At 43.1% G+C, this 17,945-nt stretch overlaps 1 protein-coding gene across 5 annotated transcripts in view; it reads left to right on the forward strand.

Moving 5' to 3' along the window:
* Positions 1-10,980: 10,980 nt before the first annotated feature.
* Positions 10,981-17,945, forward strand: part of SFMBT1 (Scm like with four mbt domains 1) — a 143,276-nt gene continuing 136,311 nt past the window's right edge. For 2 of the 5 annotated variants that reach the window (XM_081284122.1, XM_081284123.1), the window contains exon 1: positions 12,212-12,349. The gene's annotated coding sequence lies outside the window, so the exon portion shown is untranslated. Of the gene's footprint in view, positions 11,695-12,211; positions 12,350-12,635; positions 13,075-17,945 lie in introns of those variants that run through there. The other 3 variants (XM_081284124.1, XM_081284120.1, XM_081284121.1) reach the window with 3 other exon arrangements.

Consider the following 17,945-nt stretch of genomic DNA (forward strand, 5'->3'; position numbering starts at 1 on the left):
CCGTGATCTGCTAAAACTCTAATAGGAGGTGTATTTATGAGTTACTGGCACCCTGGTGATAAAAGCCTCCAAAATTGCCATAAACTGCAATTTATATGTTTATAACCATTTGCCAGCTAGTGGGTTAGAGATTTGGTTGTCACTGACACCAGAACCAGGAGGCACAGTTTCTAGCCAGTGTCATGCAGGGAGGGCTGAAGGAGGGAGCACTAGTGTGTAGCAGAGGGCCACTGCCCACTTCTTCCACACCTGTCCCTTCCTGAGAGACTCCTCATTTGGGAGCATGCCCTGAAGTCTTATTTATCTTGAGGCATAACTTACGCTCAGTGAAGTACATTAACCATAAATATACAACTCGGTAATTTTTTCATAGACAGCTACTGTGTAACCATGACACCCAGCAGAGTCCATCATCCTAGGAAATTCCCTTGTGCCTCTTCTCTGTTAATATCCCCGACCCCAAAAGTAGCTACCATTCTGACCTCCTCAGAGATGGGTTTTTCTGCCCCAGAATTTCATCTAAATGTAATTATGTCAAATGTACTCCCTTGCGACTGGCTTCTTTTGACCAACATAGTGGTTTTAGATTTATCCGGGTGGCCCTGTGTAACAAGCATTCATTCCTTATTATCACTGACTTTTGTAGCCATTGCATTTTGTGTGTGTGTGTGTGTGTGTGTGTGTGTGTGTGTGTGTGTGTTTGTACCACGGATTGAACCCAGGGGTGCTTAACCACTGAGCCCTTTTTTATATTTCATTTAGAGACAAGTTCTCACTGAGTTGTTTAAGGCCTCACTAAATTGCTGAGGCTGGTTTTGAACTTGTGATCCTCCTGTCTCAGCCTCCTGAACTGCTGGGATTACAGGGGTGTGCCACCCGCTCCCGGCCCATTGCATGGTTAGGTAGTCTCTTGTTTATTTAGTTTCTTGTTGATAGAAGTCTGGGTTGTTTCTAGGGTTGGAATATTATGGATATTCCTGTGTGTGAACATGTTTTTTTATTTCTCTTGGATAAATACTTCAGAGTGGAGTGGTTGTGTCCTGGGGTAAGGGTATGTGTAACTTTATAAGAAATTGCCAGTAGCAACGTGTGAGAATTCTAGTTGCTCACCATCTTTAGAAGGTCTTCTGCCCCAGACCCTTGGTTGCCTCGAAGAGTCCACCCATCACTGGACACCATGATACATACCCTATAATGCCAGTGACTCAGAAGGCTGAAGCAGGAGGTTCACAAGTTTGAGGCCAGTCTCAGCAAAATAGTGAGAATTTGCATTAGGGATTGAAGCCAGGGATGTTTAACCACTGAGCCACATTCTCCGTCCTTTTTATATTTTACTTAGAGACTGCATCTCACTGAATTGTTTAGGGCCCCACTAAGTTGCTGAGGATGGCTTTGAACTTTTAATTCTCTAGCCTCAGCCTCCTAAATCAATGGGATTACAGGTGTGCATCACCATGCCTGGCTCAAAATTTTTTAATTTTAAAAAGGGCTGGGAATGTAACTCAGTAGTAGAGCACCTCTGGGTTCCCTAGTACTGAAGAAAAAAAAAATCCAGCCTATCCATTGCCCTATCTGGAGGTGGGCCTGGCTGCTGGGATGGTGACCCAGAGTCCCACTGCAGGGGAAGCATCTGGGCAGATGTGGGCAAGTGCATGTTATACTCTGGGAACTATCGAGGGGGAAAGGAACTTTACTTTTGATAAGTCCAGCTATAACTTAGGTACCACTTTACCTCAATGTATAATCCCTTATTTAATCCTCTAGGTGTTGGGGTCCTGCAGGGAATGGCAGACAAATCACTTGCAGGCTGCAGAGAACCCCACCTCCACCTGTCAAGGCTGCCTGTTTAGATCTATCACATGACCTAGCACAAAAGTGCTGAGAAGGTCTGTAGATTTTTTCTCCATTCCTCCAATACCCAGAGCAAAGCCCAGGGAGAGAAGGGACTTTGCCCCCATAGTTATAATTCGAGTTAGGCAATGACTTAGCTGCTCTGCTCCTAACTCAGGAGGGGAAATCAGGCCTCTCTCTCTGACAGAGGCCCTTTTTTACACTCCTTTCTCATTGAACCAATCCCCAGGAGGGCTTCTCTCAGCTGGGAGCTCCTCTGGGGGACCGTGTCACAGTCCTGTTAATAACAGTGGCTCAGTCAGAGCAGGCACACAGCAGGCATCAATGAAACGAAGATTGATGCATGAGTTAGCCTGGCTCTGCTACTTGGAAAAATACTAGAAAATTCCTCCTCTGAAATATCGACAGTTGGCAGCTTAAGCCAAAATCTCACAGCCAAAAGAATCTCCAGACATCTTTAGGTATGGTGTCCTGCTTTCAACCAACCATGTGTTACTAACCAAATTTCAAGGATAAAATAACTGATATTATAAAGATAAGCAACTGCCCCAGACTTTTTACTGCAGATCTGGTAAAATGACTAGTTCAAATGGAAACTGAAGGCCTTTGGAGCAACACCCATCAGAAGCAAAGGTCATGCACCCCAGAAATTACAAAATAAGCAATGACAGCTGGGTGCAGTAGTGTATGCCTATAATACCAGCAACTTGGGAGACTGAGGCAGGAGGATCGCAAGTTTGAGCTCAGCCCCAGCATTTAGTGAAACCATGTCTCAAAATAAGAAGAGAAGAAAAGGGCTGAGGATATAGCTCAATGGCAAAGCTCCTGGGTTCAATCCCCACTACCAAAAAAAAAAAAATAGATTCAATTGAATATGCTTCCCTTTGTACAAAGTTATTGGGTAAAGCAAAGTCCATTGGCATTTTTCCTAATTTTGTCTGCACTGTGTGGAAATTTCTTTCCTTCCAAATACACTTAGTGCTAACTCTAGGGGACAAGTTGGAGGACTAGAGGTAGTACTTGTTAATCAGAGATATTAAGCTGACCTGTAGCTATAATAGGTATTAAGCAAACATATTAAATGTACCTGCCGATGTTATGTGGCTTCTCACCAATATTCTAAGTTATAGGATGTAAGCTATATCTAAATATAAAAGAAAAAAATGGCAGAGTGGGAAGAAGCAGGAAATAAGACAGAGGACATGGGACAGGTGGGGACAGCCAAAAGAATCTGGTGGGGACTGTGGTCTGCACTCATGGCAAACAGGCAGGGTGTGAAGGAAGGACTCTGGGCAGTAGAGGATTACTAACAGGTGGCTACAGAGGGTGACTAGGAAGGCCCATGCATATATATCTCCCTTTATGCTCTCCTCTGGAGTTGGGGGATAGGAGAGGTTTGCCCTGCCAAGTCCCTTCCAAGGGCTTAATGACCAGCTTTTTTTTCACAAATCTCCCACCCAAGCCTGCCCAGGCAGTTCGTGATGGGCCTGGAGTTTGCTCTATGCCTAAGATGGCCCTGTTTTCTACTATCTCCTGGCTGCTTGGTCTTAGAGGAGCCCTGGGACAGCTTAGGGAGACTCAGTGTCCTGGTCCAAATGTAAGCCCCTCAACCCAGCTTAGCCCTAAGTCTTGTTAGTTTGTTTTGTACTGGGGATTGAACCCAGGGTGCTTAACCACTGAGCCACATCCCCAGCCCTTTTTATTTTTCATTTAGAGACAGGGTCTCTCTAAGTTGCTGAGCCTGGCTTTGAACTTGCAATCTTTCTGCCTCAGCCTCCTGAGCTGCTGGGATTACTGGTGTGCACCATCACACTTGACCTTGGCCCCCAAGTCTTAAAACTGGCCTCTCTAGAATGAAGGCCAGGAGTCTGCTAATTTTTAACTTGGCATCCAAAGCCAGCAGGTAGAGGACCACAAGGAATGGGAACTAAATGCCCCATTGAAAGGCACGCACACTAGAGAAAAGGAGAGAGAGAGGTATTTGTACACATGTATATAGTCATGTGTTGCAGAACGACATTTCAGTCTATGACGGACTTTACTGGATATGTGATAGTGGTCCCATGAGATTAAATCACTTAGTGATGTCATAGCCACCTTAGTTCATATAAGTTCACTCTCTGATGTTTGCATAAGGATGAAATCGCCCAACAATGCATTTCTCAGAACAAGTCTCAGTGGTTAAGTGATGCAGAACTATAATGAGTCATACATCAGTAATTACATGACTAATAATGAGGCATTTATTATATATGTATACAATATTATACAATTAATGATTAAGTACACTTATTATATTAATAGTCATATTATTATATTTTAGCATATAATACATATGCTTTTAACTAAGAGGATGAAAACACATGTTCACAGAAAGACTTGTGCATAAATGGCTATAGCCCCAACCCAGAAACAACCCAAATGCCCACCAACAAGGGAATGGAGAAACAAATTGTGGTATATCCATGCAATTGAATAATACTTGGCAATAAAAAGGAATGAGCTGCTGCTATCCACAACAACATGGAGGAATCTAGCAAAAATTATGCTGCATAAACTAAGACAGGCAAAAAGAGTACCAACTTTAGCTGGGCATGGTGCTGCATGCCTGTAATCCTAGCGGCTCATCAGGTTGAGGCAGGAAGATTGGAGTTAGAAGCAATTTAATGAGGCCCTAAGCAACTCAGTGAGACTCTCTAAATTAAATATGAAAAAGGGCTGGGGCTCAGTGGTTAATTGTCCCTGAGTTTAATTCCAGGTTAAGAAGAAGAAGAAGAAAAAAAGAGTACCAGTTTTATAATTCCACTCATATAAAATTCTAGAAAGTTCAAACTAACCTGTGGTGACAAAAGCAGACCAGTGGCTACCTATGATAGGCTAGGATGGGCTGAATGGATTAAAAGAGATACAGAAACTTCTGAGGTGATAAAAATATTTGCCTTCTTGATGATATTGATGGTCTCTGGGGTACATTCATATATCAACAATAAATAAATCGTACGCTTTATGTAGGTATAGTTTATTGTATCTCAATTATACTTCAGTCATGTGGAAGAGACATTTTTCCCATCACATTACTTTCATTCAAAATACCATTACTATTATTAATATAGTTTCCCTTAATATCATTTAATAATATCATCTAACAATATGAGGGGAAATGAAATAAAATAAAAATTATTTTAAAGTAGTATTTGTGTTATCTTTATCTCTTCCTTTTAAAATGGTGGCATATGCCTGTAATCCCAGAAATTTGGGAGGCTGAGGGGGGATGATTGCAAGGTCCAGACCAGCATGGGTAATAATAAGAATTAATTTCAAAATAAAAAAAATTAGAGGGGCTGGGGTTGTGGCTCAGCAGTAGAGCGCTCGCCTAGCACATGTGAGGCCCTGGGTTCGATCCTCAGCACCACATAAAAATAAATAAAGGTATTGTGTCCAACAAAAAAATAAATATTAAAAAAAATTAGAATTGGGGGTTGTGGTTGTAGCTCAGTGGTAAAGTGCTTGCCTAGCATTTGTGAGGAACTGGGTTTGATCTTCAGCAGCACATAAAAATTAATTAATTAATTAATTAATTAAAGGTATTGTGTCCACCTACAATTAAAAAAATTTTAAAAGGGCTGGGTATGGAAATGTAATCCCAGTGACTCAGGAGGCTGAGGCAGGAGGATTGCAAGTTCAAAACCAGCCTCAGCAATTTAGCAAGAGCCTGTCTTAAAATTAAAAAAAAAAAAAAATGAAAAGGCTGGGGATGTGGCTCAGTGTTGAGCACCCCTGGGTCCAATCCTTGGTACAAAAAAAGAAGTTAAATAAAATAAAAATAAACATAAAAATAAATAAAAAATTTAAAAGGGCTGGGGATGTACCACCCTTGGGTTCAATAACCTATATCAAAAATGTTTCTATATTTTGTGTATGTTTTAAAATATACCTAACCTTTTACTAAAATGGCATATGTGTGCATGTATACAAATATATACACACACACGTGTGTGTGTGTGTGTGTGTGTGTGTGTGTGTGTGTGTGTAAAATCATATGATATAAACATACCTGAGGGCATAAGCTTGAAACTTCATTGATATGGGTATAATATTTCAAGGACTGTATATTAGGGCACCCCTGAATATTTATTCCCTAGGAATTCTCTATGATTAAAATAATATCTAACCTGATATAAGAAGTGATTTAAATTAAAGAAAAAAAGGAATAATCTGATATACATAGCAATGTAGATGAATCTCAAAGACAGACACAAAAAAAGTACTTACTTTATGATGAATTTTTTAAAAACTGGCAAAACCAATCTATGGAGCTGTTGTTATTATTAGATGGGGTCTCAAGGAGTGTTCTTGGGTGACTGAACACTTTGCATTTTGATTATGGTATAAATTATCCTTAAAAAAAGTATCATAAAAAACTTCACTGTTCTGGTTGCGTTCAGTGGCTACACCTGTAATCCCACAGCTCAGGAGGCTAAGGCAGGGGGATTGTGAGTTCACAGCCAGATTTAGCAACTTAGCAAAACCCTATTTCAAAATAAAATACAAAATAAAAAGGGCTGGGGATGTGGCTCAGTGGCTAAGTGCCCCTGGGTTCAATCCCCAGTACCAAAAAAAGAAAGCAAAAACACTTCACTGTTCTGGTCAAGCAAAGAACCATATAAGCTACATTTGATGAAACAGCTGCAAATTTATGTCCTCGATGATAGTCCTGTATACATTTCTCATACAATTTAAGTGAGATATTATTCAAATACCATAAACTCATCTTTATTTATGTATTTATTTATTTTTTGCTGTCCTGGGGATTAAACCCAGGGCCTCACACATGCTAGGCAAATACTCTACCATTGAGTTTACCCGTCCCGCCAAGTCCTTTAAATTTTATTTTAAGGCTGGGTCTTTCTAAGTTCTTCAGGTTGTCCTTGAACTTGCAATTCTCTTGCCCCAGTCCCTGAAGTTGCTGGGATTACAGGCATGCACCACTGTGCCCAGCCTAATTAACCCTTTCTAAGTGTAAACTTCTATCCATTTTGGTATGTTAATGAAGTTATGCAACCCTTACCACTATTTAATTTTAGTACATTGTCATCACCCCAAAGAGAAACCCCAATACAGAGAGCTGCTCCCCTGTTTTTTCATGCCTTGCTCAATGTCATTGTCACTTATTTGATGCTTGTGAATTTTGTTTTGTGTATTGGGGATCAAATTCAGGACCTTTTGTGTGTCAGGTAAGTGATCTGTTGCTGAGTTACACCCCTATGCACCTGTGAGCTTTTGTTAGTTGATAAGACATTAAAGATGTGAAAAAGTTTAAGAAAGGGGATACAAGTAATATAAAGTTAGAAACATTGTAGCTATTAATTTATTTGCCTGTCTGAATTGGCCAAAGAGGGCTATGGAAGCAGAAAGGGGATTCCACTGATGTATAGAGCATGATTCTAGGATGCAACACTCAAGGATGGAATATGGGGTTGGGTCTGGGCCTGTCCCAAGGTAAATAACAGAAGGCAGGGGAAGAAGCTAAGTTCCTTGGGAAGACAAAGAAGGAAGTAGAGTGGTCTTGGGCAACTTCCTGGTGGAGGTGGTTTTGAGGCCAGGCCAATTATTTCTTATAATTCTGTTGTGCTTTGCAATTTGTAAAGAGGCCTTATAAACATTTTGTCCTTTAATTCTCAGAGATTTGCATGGTAGGTGGCTTCATTCCTGTTTTATTGAGATGATGACACTGAGCCCAGAGAGGCAAAGGGTTCCACAAAGAAAGTCCCACAGAAGGTCTCATAGAGAAGTAGTGACTGAACCTGAACTGAGCCCAAGCTGTCTAGCTACTTCCAATCCCGTTACTTTTCCCCCTACAATATGTTGTAGGAGAGAAGGATGATTCATGGGATTTGCAAGAACAAAAACTGGAGATGGAGCAGGGCAAGTCCTGGGAGGTCATTCAGCAGTGTTCCCAGGGAAGCAGGGCCTCCATAGCCAGCTGGGCCTCAGAAGAGAGTAGCATGGGGTAAGTAGGGCCCTTTGGTTGCAATCACCTGCTCACTGGGGTAACTAGCCCCAAGGAGACATTACATGACTTGCCTCACTTGGATGATTAAAGGGAACTGGTTGCTCAGTGACAATGGAAGGATACTGATTATTGACAGCAGGTCACAGCAGGCTTGAGGAACCTAATTAAGTTCCTCTTGGGTTGAAAACAGCCTGATGCCCTGACCAATGGCACTGCCAGTCCCCAGGGTCCGGGCCTGTCCCTCTTTTCTCACTCAGTACTAAGTTCCAACTTCACACTCACTGCTGCCAGAAAGAAGCCTCCTTGGAAGGAGCAGGCAAAGTTTAAGGGAACAGGAGTCCATTTTGGGATAGTCAGTATGGATCCCTCCGTCAGTGAGGACATGGTGTTACAACCTCCAACTGATGGAGCCAGAAGGAAGTGGAGACCAAATTGGGAATGGCCAGGGAGCCTTCTGGGTATGCCAGCCTCTGGTCTTGGATGCTGACAGCTGACTTTCTGGCCATTCTCTTGTCCACAATTGCTTCTTGGAGAAAAGGCCAGGTTCAGGTTTAATGATCAGGCACATCTCTGCCCTCATGGGGACTGATGTCTATCTGTGGAGCCATGGATTAGAGGGGGACAGGACACAAGCAAATTACAAACAAATGCAGACATAAATTATAAATTCAACTATGGGAAAGAGAGAGAAAGAGAGATGAGATGGAAGGCAAACTCCCAAGGAGCCCACCTTGTTAAACAAATACTGCAGGTGTCAAGTACATGAAGGTAGATGAGGAGATCGAGGTTACGTGCACCCCATGGTGGGAAGGACTGTGGCATGCTCATGGAAATAAAAGGAGGCAGGTGCAGCTGGCAAGTTAGGTGAGTAGAACAGGTTGGCTGGGGCATGGGACAGTCATATAGGCCACAGTGAGGTTGCTGATCTTACACAAGTTGTATCAGGAAGTGTAGGGAGGCTTTTAGGAAAGGTGAGTCATAACGAGAAGTCAGTCTTCCCTAGTTTACCCCTAGTTCCATTCTCTTCTGGGGCCTACCTCTCTGTCAATAATCTGGAAGCCAAATTTCCCAGGAGCAGAGTAGTTGAGGAGCTGGCACTGTTGGTTTGTGGCCTAACTCTGCCTCTCACTAAAGATGTCCTGGAAGCTCCTAGTTTGCTCTATTCTAGGGATGCTGCAAGGTGCATATATCCACAACCCACACCCACACCCACACAAGCCCAGCCCAAGGCACCCATTCAAATGGTAGTTTTCAACTATTCACTCTGGCTCTTTGCTGTTTCTCTTCATTAGGGGTCATGAAGGTGAAGAGTGGAGGAGGGCTGGATTCAACAAGGGAACTTCTGGCTTCAATCTGAGAGTCTTAAAATATTGGGAAAAAAGGAAAGATAGCACATGTCCTGGTTGGAAAAAAATGAAATGTTATAGAATATTTGATGCATTTAAACTAGTTCCTAGATAATGTAATGCCATGCAAAATTTCAAATTTTCTTTGAAATCAAAAATATCGTTAATAATAGGTGACATTTACTAAGCATTTTCTATGTGCCAGGCATTGAGCTAATGAGGAGGCAGGTGTTAATTCCTATCCTTTTTTATAGACCAAGACTATAGAGGTAAGCAACTTGCCAATGTCACAGGGCTACTCAGTGTTGAACCTGAATGTTCATCTTCAAAGACAAAGAGGAGTACAAAGGTGGAATGATTATTCTAAAATGTACATGGACACATGAACTTGTGTGAATATTAAGTGATATTCTGAAAAAAGAAGACCCCCACCTGGCATAGTAGGAACTGAGCCTTGTCAGATGTAAAAACTGTTTTCAGGGCTGGGGCTGTAGCTCAGTGGTAGAGTGCTTGCTTTGCAAACATGAGGCACTGGGTTCAATCCTCAGCACCACATAAAAATAAAGACAACTAAAAAAGATTTTTAAAAACCTATTTCAAAGAGCCAATATTTATATACATGTAGTCTTTGCTTAAACCAAGGCCTATGGAAGGAAATGGAAAATTAAAAAATATACCAACCCATAAAAGTAGGTTTAACTAAACAAATCACAAGGGAAGAACTGTTTGATAAATGGTGACTGCATAAGCAATAACAATTGATAACAGAGGGGATGAGTTAAATCCACATTTTACTCCAAAATAAAGCAAAATAAATTCAGCATATAGTCATCAAGGAATTAAATATGAAATGAAATTGTATAAAACTAGCAGAAAACAGATTATCAGATGGGTGGAAGAAAGCTTACTTCATTAGTATTGAAGTAATGAAAAAAATAATGACAAATTGAACATTAGAATAAAACAAAAAAGAACAACAGACTGGAAATATTTGCATCAGTGATTGCAAAGGAGTAATATCTGTAAAAAAAAAAAAATGCTTGTTCAAAGTTAGAAGAGTTATAAGGCCCCAACAGATAAATGGATATGAACAGATCATTCACAAAAATGGGAATGAAGATAGGAAATTTTGAATGTTTAGTCATCTAAAAAAATGCTTAGTAAGGTAACCTTGAACTATCCATAGACATTATTAATGTAGGGGAGAAAAGACGGCACTCAATGCTTAGAATTGTGTATTAAGCTCCTTACATTTGTTCCTTGGAGGTGACAGAATAAATGGTGCAGCTTCTTGGGAAAGTTCAAAGTCACTGTAGGGCAAAATCACCCTGCTGTTCTCAGCCACTCAAAGCTTTCCACCTGGAGCTTTCCCAACCCCAGGGAATGTGTCCCATGTGCAGAATTCAAGGATATATTGGCAAACAATCTCAAAGTAACAAAATATACTATACCAGGAGATTAAGTGGATGGATAGGGGTACCTGCACTCCCTAAAAATGAATTATGTTAACAAAAGAAAAATGTTAATGAAAGTAGCAAATGAAAACGTGTGGCTCTAATTGTGTAAAGATACATGTCTATGTGGAAGGTTTTCTGTCTGAAAAGTCAAATTCTATAGAAATGATTGGATACTTAAATCTTTTTACATCTCTGTCTCACTGGTTGTCATATTTTCTTTTCAGTGGTGCTTAAAAAAAAAAAAAAAGAATCTGGATTCAAATACAGCCTGCAGAGTGACTTTGAGGAAGTTTGTATGTAAAGTGATATAATATTTCCCAGGGCGGCTGAAATCAGTGAAAGGTGGACTGAGCCCGCGTCTAGCACACTGCGGGTATCCCAGAACTTCTTGTGGTGGGGGCGCTTCCTTTTCCCTGAAAGGTAGGGGCCATCACCGTCTTGACCGAACTCTCTTACCAGGGCCCAGGAGTTTAGTACTGCACTCGCGATCTCACTGGCACTAGGACTCCCTTCCAGGGGAACTTTCCTGATCAGGTGTGTGTGTGTGTCCCCCACGTGCATCTGCGCTTGAAGGGGGAAGGAACGAGCTCCAGAACGTAACCGCCCGTGGGCACCTCGGACTGCGAGGCCGACGCAGCCACCTTTGAGCTGATTTCACCAGAACTCGGAGCTCTCGCCCACATTCGGCAACTGTTCTGTGCCTCTTCGTTAAGACAACTCAGGTTTACAGGGCGCCTTCTGAGGAAGCCTGGAGACATCGGGTGCGCATAAAGGCACGAGTCAGACTCGGTAGAGAGGGGACACCTGGGTGCCTTTCTAGAACCTAAAAACGACGTGCACCAGGCATCAAGCGGTGGCACGCGCCCATCTGGGATTCCCGACGCCTCTGGGTCCGTTTCTCCGTTAATGCAATCTTGCCCCGGGAGGTCACGTGCGGACTACAGCAGCGCGCTTCGTCCCGAACCGGACACAAGGAACGACCCCCAGGACTCCACTGGGTTCCCCGTGGTTCGGTCAAGAAGCCGAGGTAGGCCCTTCCCTCCTGAATCAGAGCAGAGCCAGAACCAGCACTAGGTTCTCGAGAGCGCGTCTCCCAGTCGGGGCCCGTCCGCACCCGGCCATAACGTCGTCGGGGACCCGAAGCCCCTGCCTCGTGCCCTCCGCCACCGCCTCCAGGGCGTCCTAAGAAAGGTGCCGGCTAGACGCGCGAGCGGGGGCGGCGGGAGGCGCTGGACCCCAGGGCCTCAGCTCGCCTACCCTTCGCTTCCTGCGCAGCTCGGGCCGGGCCGGCAGACGCGAGGGCGGGTGTGGGGAGGCCCGGCCGGGGGGCGCCACGCGCACGGCGCGAGGGGCGCGGGCTGCCGGGAGGACCGCGGAGCCGGGGCGGGGGGGGGGGCGCGGGCGCATGCGCCTTGCGCCCGTGCCATATTGGAATGAGTCGGAGCGCGGAGCGCCGCCGCCGCCTCCGCCGGAGCGCGGGTGGAGGGGGGCGGGGAGAGCTGCCGGCCGCCCGGCTCCGCCGAGCCCAGCAGGAAGGAGGGCGCGAGCGGGCAAGCGCGGGCGGCGCGAGCGGAAAAAGCGCCCGCGCCAGCGAGCGAAAAGAAGGAAAGAAAGAAAGAAACGAGCGCGAGAGGGGGAAAAGCGAGCGATAGAGCGAGCGCGCGCGCGAAAACTCCCGGCAGGTAAAAAAGCGGGGCCGCTGGCTGGGCCTTCCCGCGCGGCGGCCTGAAGGGGCGGCGGCGGCGCCGGGGCGGGAGACCGCGCGGCGCCCCCCTCGAAGCGGCCGCGCAACTTTGCCAACGGAAAACCGCCGGGAGCTGGCGGGCGGCGGGTGCGCGGGCTGAGGCGCCAACGGGCGGCGGCGGCTGCACGTTGGGGGCGGGGGCGGGCGGGGGGAGCGCGGCGCCCGCGCGCGGCCTCGCGCGGTTCCGCGCGCCGGTCGGCCGGGCTGCAGGGGCGCGCCTGGGCACCTCGCCGCGGCAGCGAGCGGCGGCGGCGGCGGCCGTCGGCCCCGGGCCGGCAGCGCAACGCGCGTCAGCCCGCAGGAGGCGTGAAAGGAAAGTGGTCGGGCGACCGCAGCGGCGGGCGCCCAAGTTCCCTGGCGCACTGGGCCCCCAGCGCGCGCCCCGCGCTCCCGCCCGCCGAGCCCCCGCGGACCCGCCCCCCGGGCTCGCTCCGGGCGGGGCGCGAACCCGCAGCAGGGGCTGGGCGAGTCGCCCGCGCCGCGGGTCGGAACTTCGGAGGGCCCAGGCGGCCGCTGCGCGGTTGCGGAGCGTCTAGCGGTCGCCGCAACCGGTTGCATAGCCACCGTTGTGAAGTGAGCGGGCCTCCCTGGCTCTGCAGATCGTCGGGTGCTGCTGGCCAACCTCCTCGCGGACCTGGACAGAGTCCCGAGGCACTCCCGCAGGTCCGTGACCGTTTCAATTCCTGTTCTTGAAGTCTGGTTTTGGACGCTGAAAAGGAGGCAGTGTAGAGGCGAGCAGAGTGTCCTGGGAATTAAGGCCTGCTCTATGCGGAGCATATACGCCTTGGGAGAACATAAATTCCCGCTGAAAGAATGTACGTTGGGTCAAGTTTTTTCCCAAGATGTCAGTTGTTCGAGTGGGGTCTAAAACTGAGCTATCAGGCACAGGTCATCTATAGATCTTGCTTTGCGCTGGGAGTGGGGTGGGACGTTCCAGTCAGAAAACTGGCTTTTATTTGGTGGGTGCTGTTCCCAGCGGGTCACTCAAAGCAGTGCTGGTTAATGGCCCCAAGTGATGTGGGGTGTGTGTATGCGCGCGCGCGTGCGAGCCCTATTCTGCAGTGATCTCTTTGAGAATCAAGTAACCGTCAAAGAGATTTGAAAGGAAGTAAGGTGCATTTTGACAGTATCTGCGTATGTCTTGTCCTGAACCACCTCTTTAAGATGTCGTATTTAACTTAATGGCATCTGAAGTAAAATGTACATTAACTTGCCTATCATCTTGAGAGGCTGGAGGAGTGTCACACGTGTACACTTTGGGGCCTATTAACCTGTGTTTGGAGTCGTTATGTTGAGTCCTTTTAGGCCACAGGTACACTCAAAGTTCAGATTTGTTTGCAGTTTCAGAAAAGTAACGGCCCGGTAGAAACGGGAGTGGCCAGAAACAGGAAACAGTTCTGTGACTACCGTTGTCATTGACTAGCTGCCTTATCTTGGGTACATTTCTAAACCTATATGGATTTTGATTTTACCTATTTGCGAAATTAGGATAAATAGATATCTTTCTGTGTGCTTTTGGTACTAAAATTTGCTGACTTTAACATGAAAGATGTTAAAATCAGTCTATGGTTCCACGAAGGTGCATCTTTATAAATACATTTTTTAAAAACGTGGTGTCGTCTAAATTTTTGTAATTATTTGAATAAAGACATTCAAAAATGTATTTAAGCGTGCTTAAAAATTATACATTTTTTCTTGAGGTAAGATCTTAAGAGTATATTTCAAAGATTTTTAAAAATGTATCATATGCCTTGATAACCACATTCAGATCAAGATACAGAGCATTTTCAGGCCCCCAGAGGGCTCCCTTTGAGTCCCTCCCATTAATTATACATGTCCCCTCCCCGACGCAACCACTATTCTGACTTCTATCACCATAGAGGAGTTTTGTCACAGAACAGCACCCTTTAGAAGCTGAAAGGGGGGCAATATTAATAATTAAACTCGAGGACAGCAGTTATGTAAACTTGAAATTATGGTCATTTTCATCATGATTGTTTGCTTTGATAATGACTGTTAAGGTTTTTTGTATCTAGAATAACGTAAACTTCCAACCTGAGAGACTTTGTAGTCAGAAGGTAACTTTTTAGCAGATTTGGATCTGTGATTCTTGGGAGTTCTTTTGTTCACAGATATGGTATTATTCTGTTACTGCCCATTTTTAAAATACAGGTATGATAGGAAAGGCAGAACACATCAGACACTAGTATGGCAATATGTAAAAAAGTGGATGTGTAACTGATGTGATTCTGCAATCTGTATACGGGGTAAAAATGGGAGTTCATAACCCACTTGAATCAAATGTGTGAAATATGATATGTCAAGAACTATGTAATGTTTTGAACAACCAATAATTAAAAAAAAATAAAATAAACCCAATGAGTCACAAGGCAAAAAAAAAAAAAAATACAGGTATGTTTGTGGAGAGTAAGTTTGAAGGATGAATCATGAATTTTCCCAAGTCAGAGTTTAAGATGTTAGTAGATAAATTAATTTCTTAAAACAGAATTTGCCCCATCTGGTGGTGCACACCTGTGATCCCAGCTACTCAGGAAAATGAAGCAGGAGGATTGCAAGTTCAAGGCCAGCCTCAGGAAGTTAGGGAGACCCTGTTTAAAAATAAATAAATAAAAAGGCTGGGAAGGGCAGTGTGGTTCAGCAGTAGAGTGTCCCTGGGTTCAACCTCCAGTATCTTTTTTTTTTTAAATTTATTTTTTGTAGTTGTACACATTCACTTTATCTTATTTATTTGTATGTGGTGCTGAGGATCAAACCCAGGACCTTGCACGGGTAAGGCAAGCCCTCTACCACTAGGCCACATCCCCAGCCCCATCAACCTCCAGTATTTTAAAACAAATAGGGCTGGTGATGTGCCTCAGCAGTAGAGCGCTTGCTTAATACATTACTGTTTTCCATGGGATCAATCCTCAGCACCACATTAAAAATAAATAAAATAGGGGCTGGGGATGTGGCTCAAGCGGTAGCGCGCTCGCCTGGCATGTGTGCGGCTCGGTTCGATCCTCAGCACCACATACCAACAAAGATGTTGTGTCCGCCGAGAACTAAAAAATAAATATTAAAAATTCTCTCTCTCTCTCTCTCTCTCACTCACTCTTTTAAAAAAAAGAATTTAAAAATTCTCTCTCTCTCCCTTTAAAAATAAATAAATAAATAAATAAATAAATAAATAAATAAATAAAATAGAGGTATTGTGTCCATCTACAACTAAAAAAACCAAAACCAAAAAAAAAAAAAAAAGAAAGAAAAAAACAAACAATAAAAAGGAAATAAACAAGGTAACTAAAAATTGTTAGGTATGGATTTTTACAAGAATTTCAAAGATGCCTTTTTGTATTAGACCTCAATTTGGGAAGATGTTTTTCTAAATATTATCCAAGGAAAGCAAGTATGCAACAATTTACTTATCCTTTTTAAATACCTTTTAATGTATCCTTTGTGTTCTTTCTTGTTTCTACTACTAAAGGAGAGGAGTTAGAAGTGTAAGTGAATTTTTACTTTGTTAGTTTCTAACAAAGGCCTGTGTTTTTTACTGCAAGGAAATCTATGTGATAGAAACTAGGAACAGTCTTCAGTCCTTCCTGTGTTAGGCATATATGGGGGGGATAGTTCACAAAGTTCCACAGTTTTCTTTTGTGAAATTATTTCACTGAAAAATTCTGACTTTCTGTGTTTAAGTGTAACTGGCAAGTTGATGGGCCAAGAACTATGTTGGATTCATCTTTTTCACCCACATTTCATATAGCATCATTAGCCCAGAGTGTGCTTGATGATTTAGCTGTAGTAGAACTGCCATTTTATTTTTTGACTATTTCTAGGTTTCTAGGTTTCTGTTTTTTCATTATCAGATTATTTAAAATTTGTTAAATCTTTAAGAGATGAACTAAAGAGAAGCAAAGTAAGAAACAGAAACATGAAAGGGAATTTCCTAACTGGGTGTGGTGACACATGCCTGTAATTCAGGATACTCACTGGGCAAAGGCAGGAGGATCCCAGGTTTGAGGACAGCCTGGGCAATTTAGTCAGATTCTGTCTCCAAATAAAATTAAAAAGGCTGAGGATGTAGCCCAGTGGTAGAGCATTTGCCTAGCATTTACAGGTCCTGGGTTCAGTCCCCAAAACTTAAAAAAAAAAACCCAAAAAACAAAGGAATTTCCCATTTTTGGTATTTGTTTCCTTGTAAACTCTGATTTTTTTCCTTTAGAATTCATAATCTTGGGGGCTGGGGTTGCAGCTCAGTAGTAGAGTGCTCACTTAGCATGTGTGAGGCACTGGGTTCTATCCTCAGTACCACATAAAAAAATAAACAAAATAAAGGTATTGTGTTCATTTACAACTAAAAAAGAAATTCTTAAAAAAAAAATCTATAGTCTTGGGCTGGGGATCTAGCTGGTAGAGTGCTTGCCTCACATGCACAAGGCCCTTGGTTCAATCCCCAGCACAAAAAAAAAAAAAAAAAAAAAGTATAATTTTACTGCATTTGTCAGGTACTTTTGCTTTCATAGTAAGAACTACAGCAGGGTTAGATATGAAATGGTGATATAGACTCACATGTCATTTTACTTTAAAGTCTGTAGAAAGGTGAACTGTCCAGACTTTTAATTATGTTTTTTTAAAAATATATTTTGAATTCATGATATGTTCCTATTAAATGAACACAGTATACAAAACAGATGACCTTTATTTAGACAGGTATTTTGAACCCTGAATATTTTTTACATTAAAACTTTCTATCTTATAAATTCCTAAAACTTTAATTTCTGAAATTATTTGGCTGATAATCAATATTATATAAGTGAGAGCAAAATAACATGTAATAGTAAATAGTATAGGTTTGTTATGGTGGGATATTTTTCTTCAGTGACTAATATTTGTTATCTAACTAGGGTGTCTTATATTTGAAAAAATTATTTCTCTGTATACACAGTTATTAAATCGGATGAAAGTGTCTGGGGATTTTGGTTACCTCGGAGATTTTGAACCTTTAGACTTTAGGGAGTAGGGTTTTGATGGTTTTGACTCTACCATTCTTCAACTGATTCTAGCCCCACTGGAAAATGATTTAAAATAGAAAGGATGTGGTCAGGTTGTTGTAAATTCATGTGTAAACTTTTCAAAAGTGGGAGGAAGGATAAGAACAAAGACAAGTTATTAATAGAAAAATTATATGACTTCACCACAGAAGTTTTAACAAATTTTATTGTAAACCTTTTCCTATAACTCAAAGGCAGCTGAGAATTTGTATATAATTTTTTCTTTTAGTCTGTTTTATTCAAGAGATGTTTATAAAAAACTTATTCAAGGGCCGGGGCTGTGGCTCAATGGTACAGCGCTTGCCTAGCATGTGTGAGGCACTGGGTTCGATCCATGGCACCATGTAAAAATAAACAAATAAAATAAAGGTATTGTATCTATTTACAACTTAAAGAAACAAAACTTATTCAACTTTCTTTGCTTTCAGGTGATCACAAAAAGTGTAGTCTGTATATTGTGTTAAATGATATTAGGTTTCTATT

The sequence above is a fragment of the Spermophilus citellus genome (genome assembly GCF_964194105.1).
Source record: "Spermophilus citellus genome assembly, chromosome: 3".
Lineage (NCBI taxonomy): Eukaryota > Metazoa > Chordata > Mammalia > Rodentia > Sciuridae > Spermophilus > Spermophilus citellus.